The sequence below is a fragment of the Cetorhinus maximus genome, chromosome 8, assembly GCF_964194155.1.
Source record: "Cetorhinus maximus chromosome 8, sCetMax3.hap1.1, whole genome shotgun sequence".
Classification (NCBI taxonomy): Eukaryota; Metazoa; Chordata; class Chondrichthyes; order Lamniformes; family Cetorhinidae; genus Cetorhinus; species Cetorhinus maximus.
The window spans coordinates 49542767-49554149 of NC_135886.1; positions in this window are offsets into that span (position 1 = coordinate 49542767).

An 11383-nucleotide genomic window follows, 5' to 3' on the forward strand; every position below is an offset into this window, starting at 1 on the left:
CCTTCAGTTGTTCCTTGATATCACGTGGAGTGAATTGAATTGGCTGAAGACTGGCATCTGTGATACTGGGGACCTCGGGAGGATGCTGAGATGGATCATCCTCTTGGCACTTCTGGCTGAAGATTTTTGCAAATGCTTCTGCCTTATCTTTAACACTTATGTGCTGGGCTCCCCCATCATTGAGGATGGGGATATTTGTGGAGCCTCTTCCTCCAGTGAGTTGTTTAATTGCCCACCACCATTCATGACTGGATGTGGCAGATCTGCAGAGCTTAGACCTGATCTGTTGATCTCGAATTGCTTAGCTCTGACCAGCACTTGCTGCTTATGCTGTTTGGCACACAAGTAGTCCTGTGTTGTAGCTTCACCAGGCTGACACCTCATTTTAAGGTATGTCAGGTGCTGCTGCTCCTGCACTCTTCATTGAAGCAGGGTTGATCCCCTAGCTTGGTGGTAATGGTAGAGTGGGGGATATGCCAGGCCATAAGGTTACAGATTGTGTTCTGTAATTCTGCTGATGGCCCAGAGTGCCTCATGGATGCCCAGTCTTGAGTTTCTAGATCTGTTCAAAGTCTATCCCATTTAGCACAGTGGCAGTGCCACACAACACGATGGAAGGTATCCTCAGTGTGAGGACAGGACTTCATCCCCACAATGGCTGTGCGATGGTCACTCCTACCAATGTTGCCATGGACAGATGGATTTGCGGCAGGTAGGTCGATGAGGACAAGTATGTTTTCCCACCTGCTGGAGACCCAGCCATATCTTTCAACTTGGTTAGTAATTGTGCAACTGAGCCACGCTTGGTGATGGACATTGAAGTCCCCACCCAGAGAACATTCTGCACCCTTGCTTCCTCCAAGTGATGTTCAACATGGAGGAGCACTGATTCATCAGCTGAGGGGGGGTGGGGGCAGTACATGGTAATCAGCAGGAGGTTTCCATGTTTGGCCTGATGCCATGAGACTTCATGGGGTCCAGAGTCAATGTTGAGGACCCACAGGGCAACTCCCTCCTGACTGTATACCACCACCTCTGCTGGGTCTGTGTGGCCAGTGGGACACGACATACCCAGAGATGGTGGTGTCTGGAACTATGTCAGGCTGTTGCTTGACTGGTCTGTGAGACAGCTCTCACAATTTTGGCAGAAGCCCCTGCCCCCCCCCCCCCACACACCACACCATATGTTAATAAGGAGGAGTTTGCAGTTGTCAAGTTCCATTCCTTATTGAGTTTGTTGCAGTTCTTACAACTGAGTGGCTTGCTAGGCCATTTCAGAGTCAACCACATTGTTGTGGGTCTGGAGTCACATGTAGGCCAGACCAAGTAAGAATTCCTTCCTTAAAGGGGTATTAGTGAACCAAATGTTTTCTTTTACAGCAATGGTAATCATTAGACTTTTAATTCCATATTTTTTATTGAATTCATATTCCACCATCTGCCATGAATGGGATTTGAACCCAGGTTCCCTAGAGCATTACCCTGGGTCTCAGGATTACTAGTCCAGTGACAATACCACTAGGCCACCACCTCCTCTCTTAGTTAGACATTAAAATCCATTGGAACTACTTCATAGAATAGTTCTCCCTGATGTCCTAGACAATATCCACAAACATCACTAAAACATACCTGGTCATTCATCTCATTGCTGTTAATGGGACCTTGTTATGCGCAAATTGGTTGCTGCATTTCTTGCATTACAACAGCGACTATGCTTCAAAATTGGGTATAAAGTGTTTTGGGATGTCCTGAGGGTGTGAAGAGTACTAAATAAATGTAATTTCTTTTTTCCAGTGACCTCAAACATTGGATTCTGATGAAAGGTCTTTGAACTGAAAGTTTAGGCCTACCTTCCTCTCTCTGCAGATGCTGCCTGCCCTGACCAGACCTGGTTTTCAGTTCAGATTTACGACATCTGCAGTGATTTCCATTTTGTTCTACAGTGTAGAGTCTAACAGCAGCTTCAGTAAGCAGCATCTCATGGAGCCAGCAATGGAAACTGATAGCAGGGTTTAATTACTGACTTATAATTCAAGCAAGGCAATGAGTTTCCGGTTTTCCACTTTCAACATTTATGTCTGTATTCCAACATTTGGTGAAGGCTGGAGATGGCACTCTGCAGTGTTTAAGTCATATAGACCAGAAAGATCAAATGTTCGCTCCTGACCTGTGTTTATTTAGAGCAGCTCAGGTGAGGTCACATTGCAATTGGCCTCAGCGTACCCGAGGTTCAGAAGAAGAGTCATATTGAATTCGAAACATTAATTCTGTTTCTCTCTCCACATATGCTGCCAGACCTGCTGAGTTTTTTCAGCACTTTCTGTTTTTATTTCAAATTTCCAGCATCTGCAGTACTTTGCTTTTGTTTTTGTGTGTACAAGCATATATGTGTATGCACATATGTGTGTGTGTATACATGTGTGCATGCGTTTGCATACGTGTACACATGTATGTTTCAGCCTGGAAAAGCTTTTGTCTGATAAGAGATTATATTGGGAAATATAAGATTTTGGAAAGGTAAATCCAAAATGTTACTTGGAATTAAATTGCATAAGTAGGGCAAAGGAAGGCAAATACAAACTAAAAAAAGGAGGAATAAAACTAATATCATGTAATTCCTCATACACAGCAATCAACAGAAGATCTTCCAGATAGAGTGCTGAATGCAAAGCCTATAATTTAAGAAGAAATTAGATGCTGCAATAGAAGTTCTTTGAGATTTCTCCAGGTGATGGATTACAACAACAACTTTGGTTATTGCTGGATGGAATGTGATGGGCCGAAAGGCCTTCTTTATCTGTATTGACCTTGTAATCTCCATTGCCTTTTATTCCAGTTTGACCTTCTTCTCTTCAAGCCTCTAAGATAAACTTCCAGGGCAGTCGGTCACTTCCCAGTACCTCACCCATCTGCCCATTCTTAACCTGTACATGTGGACAACACATGTCAGCTGGCTGTTCTCTCACAGAGGCCATCACAGCCAACTCAGGTGCTCTCCTACCCCAACAATGACAACAACAGCAACTTGGAATATAATGTGGGAAATGTCCACTTTGGCAGGAAGATTTAAAAAGGAGTATATTATTTAAATGGAGAGAGATTGCAGAACTCTGAGATACAGAGGGATCTGGGTGTCCTGGTACATGAATGCAGGAAAGTTAGTATGCAGGTACAGCAAGGGATTAGGAAGGCAAATGGAATGTTGCTGTTTATTGCAATGGGAATGGAATATAAAAGAAAGGATGTTTGCCACATTTGTTCAGGGGGTTGGTGAAACCACATCAGGAGTACTGAGTACAGTTTTGGTGTTCTTTTTGAAGGGAGGATATAAATGCATTCGGAGCAGTGCAGAGAAGGTTGACTCAACTGATTCCTGGGATGAAGGTGTTATCTTACGCGGAGAGGTTGGACAGGTTGGGTCTGTATCCATTGGAATTTAGAAGAATGAGAGGTGATCTTATTGAAACATATAAGATCCTGGGGAAACTTGACAGGGTGGATGCTGAGAGGATGTTTCCCTTGTGAGAGAGACTAGAATTAGGAGACACAGTTTAAAAAAATAAGGGGTCTCCTATTTAATCAAAGGTGAGCTGAATTTTTTTTCTCTTAGAGGGTCATTATTCTGTGGAATTCCATTCCCCAAAGGACAATGGAGCTGGGCCATTGAATATTTTTAAGGCTGAGTTAGATTCTTGACTGACAAGGGAGCCAAAGGGTATAGGGGGTAGACAGGAAAGTAGAGGCCACAATTAAATCAGCCATGATCTTACCAAATGGCAGAGCAGGCTCGTGGGACCAAATAGCCTACTCTGGCTCCTAATTCATATGTTCATATTTCCGTATGTAAGGATATAAATGCGTTAAAAGCAGTTCAGAGAAGGTTAACTCAACTGATACCTGGGATGGGAGGGTTATCTTATGAAGAAAAGTTGAACAGGCTGGGCCTAGATCCATTGGAGTTTAGAAGATTGAGAGGTGATCTTATTGAAACGTAAGACAGGGTGAATGCTGAAAGGATGCTTCCCTTTGCGGGAGAGACCAGAACTAGGGGGCACAGTTTAAAAATAAAGGGTCTCCCATTTAAGATGGAGATGAGAGAATTTTTTTCTCTGAGGAACAAGAATCCTTGGAACTCTCTTCCCCAGAGAGTGATGGAGACAGGGTCAATGAATATTTTTAAGGCAGAGGTAGATGGAGTCTGACTGACAAGAGAGCCAAAGGTTATTGGGGATAGGCAGGTAGGGGGAATGTAGAGTTGAGGTACAATCAGGTCAGTCATGATTTTATTGAATGGCAGAGCAGACTCGAGGGGCCGAATGGTCTACTCCTGCTCCTAATTTGTATGTTCATATCTATGCAACAACTTAGATTTATTTAGTTCCTTTAATGTAATGAAACTTCCCAAAGATGCCTAATGGAGGAAATCGAACACCGAACAATATTTTGAGAGGAGATTTTGTGGAGAGACCAGAGGGGCAGTTGAAGAGGCAACTCCAAACCTACAGTTTCATTTGATGAAATATTCCATTATCCTTCCTACCACTGACAGTAAGTCAACTAGTCAATAGTTTCCTGACATAAGAACAGATAATGCTAGAATCAGTCAGTAGGTCAGGCAGCATCTGTGGAGAGAAAGACAGAGTTAACATTTCAGCTTGAGAACCTTGCCCTGGTCTTGTTCTATCTCCCTTTTTAAATATAGGTTACCGTTCATATAATTGTACAATGTCCTCCATTTTCAGATAGCCTGTCAATGCCCTATTCTGGAGTAACACATGAAGAATGGTCATGTGGGTGAAGTATCAGAAGACTGTCATGAAGATATTGTCCAGCAGGAGTTAACACCTTCAGAAGAGGAGAAAAATAAAGAAGGAATAAACATGGTCAAAGGACTAAAAAGACACCTTTTGGAAGAAAGAAAATGGCCATCAATTCATGTCTGTGCTCACTCTTGTTGAAGTTAACAATCCTGGCAGGATGTCTTAATACAATTGAATTCTCTCCGTAAGGTCACAAAATCGATATGGATGAGTTAGGTTATTCAGCACATTTTAGCATCCAACCCATGATCAGTAGGTTTAACATGTGGCTTCTGGTTAGTGCACTATTGGAACCTAACTGAGCTTCACCATTATGAGGGCATCCTGGGCAGTAATATGCACCACTGCTAGTGCATGGGCTGCTTCAAGTTCCTCCTTGTCCTCCAAAGAAGCTTTGTACTCTACACCTTGCTCCTCCTAAAGTTCCAAACCTTCACTGCTGTGCAATGTTGTGCAGAGTACAGAACACCATAAACATGCGAGGCACCGTGGCTGGTGCATATTGAAGGGTGTCTCCTGGTCTGTCAAAGCACCTGAAGCACATCTTCAGCATGCCAATGGCTTGCTCTGTGTTGTCATATGGCTTTCATTGTAGCTCTACTGGACTTCATTGGTTAGGTTTCTCATGGGTGTCATCAGTCATACTTTAAGTGGGTGTCCCTTGTCTCTGAGCAGCCAGCCAGTAAGCCTGTTTCAAGGTATGAACAAATCAGGGATGGTGGACTGGTGCAGGATGAAAGCCATGTGGTAGCTGCCTTTAAATCTTGTGCACACCAGCTACACATTGATGGAATCGAAGCCCTTACTGATGTTGAATATTCTGGATGATCTGGGGGGTGCCTTAATTGCCATGTGTCGATGGTAATTGTATATTAATTATGTTTAATTGTATGCAGGTCGGGGGGGGGGACATTAACTTGTGCCCCTATAAAAATAAACAGGTGAAGCTGTAGTTGTTGGCTGAGGAGGTACATGTTTGTAATTTGTATCTCTGTAAATAAGTGCTTGTATAACTGTGTAAAGATTAGCTCCAGTTCTGTCCTTCATCACCTGGCTTTCTGGAGTAGAAAAGTTGATGATGCTTTGCACCATTCGGAAGTCAACTAAAGCCTCAAATCCAAACATCTGTTCATTCTGACTGGCATCATTGGAGGCAAGGTGTACATCATTGCCTGTCCTGGCAAACATGGCATTAGCCACTTGTGCGATGCATTTGCGGGTGGCTGACTGGGAGATCCCACAATGTCTCCAGCTGATCCCTGGAAGGATCCAGAACCAAAGAGGTTGAGGTTGTTGGTGACTATGACAGCCACTGGTAAAGCACATCCACCAGATCCACTCGGCAACAGGTCTTCCAGCAGACTGCTGATCTCAGCCACAACCTGATGTGAGACCCTGAACCTCCTGAGGCAGTGGTGTTCAGACATGTCGAGGCAGCTGATCCTCTCCCTGTACACCTTGAAGGTAGTGCAAGCTGCACCTCTTTGTTCAACCCTGTCTCCCTTGGAGCATCAGGTCTGTGAGGAGAATGCTGCTACTGGTGGCAGGTCTGCTGCTATTGATGCTGTTGGTCATCTTGCTCCTCATCTGAGGCTCAAGATTAAACAGCATAAGTAACACCCGTGCTGGTCAGATAGATCACAGGTACAAAGTGGAGATCAGATGCATAACCCTCTGAAATAGCAAAAGTAAACTCTCAGAACAATTATGGTGAGCAAAAACCTTTCACCCAATTATGTAACAAAGCAGTCAGTTCAGTACTTGCAGGAATTTTTGCTGGTCATTTCATCAGCCTAGCACCTACTTTAAACAGTTGTCGTGGATGCCTGGAAACTGGCCCCACCCAATTTTGGGCTAGACCTTTCTCAGGTGTCCTTTGGGTCTTTGCAGGATGGTCGTCCCTAAATTGGACCTCGTAAAACAGGCACAATGAGGTCTCATTCTTAGGCCTGAAGTGGAAAGTGTTTCACTCCCCAGACTAAGAACACTTGCATTGATGAACACAAAAGTCGTAATTCAAAAAATAAAATATTGAATGTCTGGACAGGAGTTTCCATTACATCACGAGCTTTGCTGTTCTTAACAGCCTGTACAGAACAGCCTGTTAGTAATCAAGCTGCTTCTCTCTCTCAGCAGGAATGAATAGTAAGGAAAGAGATAAACCCGCAGCACAGGAATGAGCTGGAAGAGCCTGACAATTCATTGGAGCTGGAGAGGAGTGAGTGAGAGCAGGAAACTTGATCACAGAACACAGGAAGTCTCTGAGGGATAGTGTGTTTGCTCATCAGGAGGAGGCCATATGACTCTCTGCATTGATGGGCATAATCTCCAAAGTCAGCTCTCTGAGATCTCTGCATTTCTCCAATTCTAGCCTCTAGTTTACCCTTGTTTCCTTTGCTGCACCATTGGCTTTCAACCACTGGGCTGTAAGCTCTGGTTTTCCCTCCCTACACCCTTCAACCCCTCTAATTCTGTCACCTCTCACCTGCTCCTTAGGGCCTACCTCTCTGACTAAGCTTTTGGTCACCTGTCCTGAAGTTTCTTTATGTGGCCCATTGTTAAATATTGTTTGCTAATCAGTCCTACAAAGCCCCTTGGGACATTTTGCACATTAGAGGCGCTCTATAAATGCAAGTTGTTGTTGTAGTAAAATTCCAATTCAAGGTCCATAAGATCAGTGCACAATGATAGGGCTTAGAGTTCATCTCTGTTCAGATGTAATCATTTCACTCCATTTGGTACCCACATTCGTGTTTCTATAAATTACCATCTCTATGCTGTGCAGCAAAAATACAGTACATTTCAAAGTGGAGGATAATTCCTAATAAAATGAACAATCCATCACAGGTTCTTTGAGTTGTGGAGATCTTACAAATTATGCTGATTAGGAAATGGACTGCAAAGCTTTTCCATGAGACTCCTCTACAGATCTTGGCTGAGGGCAGTCCATGATGTAAGTGAAAGGGTTGTGCATAGCATACATTAACATTCCCATTGGATGTCTGAAATCATTGTTTGATTGGTCATCAAAATTATTTCATGGTGTTTGTATGTGTCACACATTTGAGCTCATAGCTCCCAAGTTGCTCAGGAAGGGGTTAAAATATCAGGATCTGGAAACCCAACCACAACCCAATGCCATTCCAGCCCCTTTAAATTTTAAAAGTGCACAATTCAAGGCATGGATGAGGCTGCTGTAAATGGCAGGCCGGGCCTGCCACCTGATTACCCTGTCCACTTTGCCACTCCAATGATACAACCATTAGGCTACGATAACCATGTGATCATTTATAGCATAATATCCTTGAAGTGGTCACTTTAATTTTGTAGTCCAGTATAAAAGTACTGGCCAGTCTCCAGCAGAGATGTGAGGTTAAACATACTCTAGACCATGTATTAACCTAACCCTAGACATCCATTAAACCTAACCCTAGAAATGTATTGGACCCAACCCTGGACATGCATTGAACACAACCCTAGACACACATTGGACCCAGTACTGGACATATATTGAATCCAATCATAAACGTGCTTTGGACCCAACCCTGGACATGCACTGGACCCAATACTGGATATTTATTGAATCCAATCCTGAACATGCATTGAACACAATCCTGGGCGTGCATTAAACCCCAATCCTGGATATGCATTGAACCCAATGTCGTCAGAGACCTGTTGAAATTCTCCACTTCCTAAAAGTGGGTAATTTTTAATATTCTGTTAATCAATCATCATGAGGAACACAAAAGAATGTGTCCTCATCAATCCTAGTAATAGCTCCTCCACCATGTGCACATCATCCTTACCCCTGAGAATAGTTTACTAATTCTTAGCCTTCTTTATAGTATCTTAGTATGAACATAATGTAGAATGCATAAACAAAGTACAGCTGGGTATCATCTGTGTTTCTCAATCAAGTTGTGAAAGTCAAGAGTTTATTTCTTCTTAAATCATAAATGTCAAAATGAAAGGCTATTAAAAATCTGGATTCTTTAGAAAAAAGCTGTTTTGATGTTCATATTATGCTCAGCAAGTTGATGGATGTCAGTGCTGCAGAATAGAATATTTTCCATTTCAGGTACCAAGTGGTACTCAGTGACGTATTAGATGGTCTGATATAGGTCAAAGTTCCTTTGACTCTATCCCAATGTTGTCCTTTAGCACAGCACACCCTAGTGCTCCATTTCTTACACTAGCCTTTCTGAGATTGCCTGTTCAACACTAAACGAGGAAGACATGAGATCATCCAGACCTATTCATGTAGGATCTTTAAGGGAGGTTATGGGCCTGTCACAGCCATGCAGTGAGAAGAGAAACATGGGTCTGGGAGGCTAACTTACAAAGGAGAAAGAATAGCAGGTAACATAAATAGATGTCTATTTATTCCATATGAAGACATTTCAAGACTTGATGTGAAATGGTACAATTGAGACCTGACAAGTTACATCTGAACCCAATGTCACATTCTATTCCTACTTTTTCACATTCCTTTCCTGAAGGCAGTGAGTCAGGCTGAGGTGCAATTCATGGATGCTGGAATCACCACCAGACCTCACACAAGCGACTGTTCCCAATTAGGAAGCCTGGATAGTTAGTTTTTATCGGCTGGTCAACTGTGGGAGGTGACTACAGTCAAGTGCATTCCCTGAGGGGCCCGTGTTTGATTCCAGGCAGAGGGACAGGATGGAAATCTTTTAGATTTAAATACAAACAGAAAAGCAGAGTAGATCAATGTGGGTGTGAAATAGAAGGTCAGCTTAATGTTAGCCATGGTGTAGTGCATCTATGGGCAGAATTTTTAGTTTGGCGGGCGGGTGCGATCAGCGGGCCTGGGAGTGTCTGGGAAAGGTGCTGCCAACTGCAATCAGCCCCCAACCACGATTTCACTCTGGCGGGTCAATTAGGGGCCACTGAGCATGAACGGCAGCTTCGCAGTGGTCAAAAAGGGGCAGGCGGGAGCAGGGGCCTGTCGTCCGCCGGGTCCAATGGTGATCTGGCAGCCAGTTTAAAAACGGCATGCTGGAAGGCTGCCAGCGAAGACATCCTCGGTGTTGTCAACAGGAAGTTATGGCTTCATGTGCGGCTGCGAACGCCAGGTGGAAGGGCAAGTCAGGTGGGCACGGCCCACTGGTTCTCCTGGAAGAGATAGCTGCCAGGGAGGGACACCTTGTCCCCAGGGGTGAGAGGACAAGGCCACTGCACCTTACAAAAAGAGCTCGGGAGGATGTGGCAGCACTGGTCAGAAGACATGACGTTGTGCAGCATACCTGGGTCCAGTGCCACAAGAGGTTTAATGACCTGCTGCACTCAGGAAGGCTGAGAACTGTGTTGGCATGGATCAGTGTGTTGAAGTGTTAAGGTCTGGCCGTTCCACCCCCACCACCATGGAGCTCAGGGGCGTTAGAGTTTGCGTGCCAACCATCAATGATACTGGAACCGGCCAAAGGGGTGAACCCTGGCTGCTTGGACTGAGTGCTTTGCAGCTCGATGACCACGACTCAGATGTGCCCTACAAGGTGCTCCTTAGGTGAGGTTGGCCAGGCTGCAATGGCGCTGCAGGTAGAGAGTGGACTAATTAGTGCTCCTCTGTCCTTTCAGGAGAAGTCAGCCCATAACAATATTGAAAGGTTGCGGATCAGCGGAGGCCCCTCAAACCCTCCTAGTCCTCACGAGGTACGAACCTTGGAGATGGAGAGCCAGCATGCACCTCGGTCAATCGGCCATGGAGAGGCTGAGGTGTCAGGCGAAGGTAAGAGTGCAATGCACAGAGGTGAGAGTTTCGGATGATGCAAAGATTCTTGTGTAGTCTCATCATTGACGGGAGCCTCAAAACTGGATTCCCCATTAATGATTGGAAGATGATGGCACCATGATGCAGATCTCCATTGCCTCTCCAGGGTGCCTGGCATGCACAGTGACAAAGTGATGACTTAAACTAATGACATGCCATTGTTCTCCCTTAGGTTTGCCACCGTGCACCCTAATCGCAGGATCCCGAAGAGCCACCCCTGACGCCAGAGGACCGCCAGGTTCCAGATGCACCTGCGTCCCACCCGCTCCCTGAACCAGGCACCAGCGCAGATCCCAGCACCTCGGTGGACACTAGATCAGCAGCTAGAATGTTGGTGCATAGCAGTGAGGACACTTCACACTCGCTTGAGGTGCAGGCGGAGGCAGAGAGTGCCCAGGGTGCCAGCAGTCGGAGGACTGCTGGACACCAGGACGATGCTGAGTCGAAGGCTGATGATGAGCCTCTGGAGTCGTCCATCAGGCAACACATTCTGAATGTCCAGCGAGATGTGCGGGAGGATCTGGCGGAGATCCATGGGGGTATGTATGCCATGGTCTCCATTATGGCGGAGTCCATGCAGATCGTCAGCACTCCATTGACCCTCATGGCCAAGCGCACTGCCTCCTCCATTGAGAGAGTGCAACTTTCATGGAGAGGCAGCTCCAGGAACAGAATCAGGGGTTCCTGGGGTTGCGCTCAGTCCTGCAAGCCCTCACACAGGCACTGACCTCAGGTGGTCAGTGTCAGTGTGGGAGATGGATGAGGCGCCCAG